The sequence below is a fragment of the Brassica oleracea genome, chromosome C2 (genome assembly GCF_000695525.1).
Source record: "Brassica oleracea var. oleracea cultivar TO1000 chromosome C2, BOL, whole genome shotgun sequence".
NCBI lineage: Eukaryota > Viridiplantae > Streptophyta > Magnoliopsida > Brassicales > Brassicaceae > Brassica > Brassica oleracea.
In genome coordinates, this window is record NC_027749.1 from 38,155,240 (window position 1) to 38,157,661 (window position 2,422).

Genomic DNA, 2,422 nt, shown 5'->3' on the forward strand with positions numbered 1-2,422 from the left:
AACCATTTGTTGTTTTTATTTTTTTTAAATCAGAAATTATTTTTATTTAAAAACATTATTCATATATAATATAATAGTTTAAGTTTGGAAGATTAATCTCTATATATAAATTATGTATATTTTAAAAAAAATAATAATTTAAGATATTATATATTGAGTAATTGAATAAAAGTTGAATTTATTATCTTGAAAATGGAATATTTATATTTTTGTCTTCATGTTATACTCACCAATCCAGCATTGATATTTATAACTCAGTATGTTTTAAAAAAACGTAGTTTTAAGTAATAAACGAATTTAATAAATTAAATTCATCACCTATAATGTTTTGTAAACTATATTTGAAAACTCTCTAAAATTATATTTTAAGCATAATATTACTATTATTTAATTTAAGTTATTTTAAGCATAATATATGCTAAACCAAATTAAATTATATTTACAATAGGACCATCCTAAACCATTAATAAACCAAAAACAAAATACTAAACCAACATGAACCAATACCTGATTCGGCGAAGAAAGAACTGTTTCAGGATAAACGCTTGAATGGTTATTAAATGTAATGGTTTGATCATGAAAGAGTTAGTATGAATATTAACAATAAAATTATGGATTAGATTAATTTAAATTTGTAAGAATACCTTTGAGTCTATGAAAACCAATTCAATTTTCATGAATAAATTTGGCTTTTGTAAGTTGCGGGTTTTCCAACAATGAATCCACCTAACAAAAAGTTCGTTGTTATAAAAATCTCCTTTAAGGTCATTAAAGGTTTTTGGGACGGCAAGAGTTGATGGTGAAACCATTTTTTTGCTCGAGTGCTTTGAAGTTTTCGTTGATAGTGTGAGGAGTATTTACTTATTATTATATATATAATTCATATATTACGTATTTACATTATTTACTTATTATTTATTTTCCTGTATATGTATTTCCATTTCTTGTACTTTTTATTTATTTAATATCTCTATTGTACATTTTAAGATAGATGTTTAAATCTTAATGTACATTTTCCATTTCTTTAAATTATATATTTCCATTTGTTATACTTTCTATTTACGTAATATCTATATTTTAAAATTTAAGATATATTTTTAAATCTTAATATAATTTTCCATTTTCTTTATATCGTGTATTTCTATTTCTTATACTTTCTATTTACGTAATATCTATATTTTAAAATTTAAGATATATTTTTAAATCTTAATATAATTTTCCATTTTCTTTATATCGTGTATTTCTATTTCTTATACTTTCTATTTACTAATAATTTTATATTTTAAGATAGATTTACATTTTAAGATTGATGTTTAAATACTAATGTACTTTTTCCATTTTTTTAAATTGTGTATTTCCTTTTCTTATACTTTCTATTTACGTAATATCTATATTTTCCACTTTAAGATAGATGTTTAAATATTAATATATTTTTTCCATTGTTTTTAAGTTCTGTATTTCTTTTTCTTATACTCTATATTTACTTAATATCTATATTTTACATTTTCAGATAGATGTTTAATATTTAATGTACTCTTTCCTTATTTTAAAAATTGTGCATTTACATATTATTGTATATATAATTTATATATTTATAATATTTACTTATTATTTACTTATACTTTATGTTTAGTTAATATCTATATTTTATATTTTAATATAGATGTTTAAATCTTAATGTAAAACATCATTTTTTTAAATTGTGTATTTACTTATATTATATATTTTACATTTTAAGATAGATGTTTAAATACTAATGTACTTTTTCCATTTTTTTAAATTGTGTATTTCCTTTTCTTATACTTTCTATTTGCGTATTTTTTATGTTGTATGTTTACATATTATTGTTATTTTTAAATGTAAAATGATAATCTTAAATATTTTTAATGTAGTATTTCCATTTTTTTATGTTGTATGCTTACATATTATTTATTATTTTCGAAATTATATATAATGTTTTTTTACAAAATAGCAATGTTACATTATGGAGATAAGCCGTTTTTTTTAGTGAAAAATGGGAATCTTACATATGTTTAATGTAGTTTTTCCATTTTTTATGTTGTATGTTTACATATTATTTTTTAAAAATAAAAATGTAAAATGGTAAGGGCAATTGTCCAAAAGAACACATTTCAAGTTTATGTCACAAAAATGACACCAGGAAATGAAAGTCACAAAAATGACATTCATTAAAGGGCAAAAGGTCACTACTACCCTTGTGTTATAAGAATAAAAAAACAAACAATTCATTTCCTTCACTCACGACTCTTCGAACCGTGTCGTCTCCGGCTCGGGAATCTTCAAACCCTCACCGGCACTGTCGTCTCCGGCTCGCGAATCATCTTCTCCGGCTCGGGAATCATCGTCTCCGGCTAGGGAATCATCTTCTCCGGCTCGCTAGTCATCTTATTCGGCTCGCTAA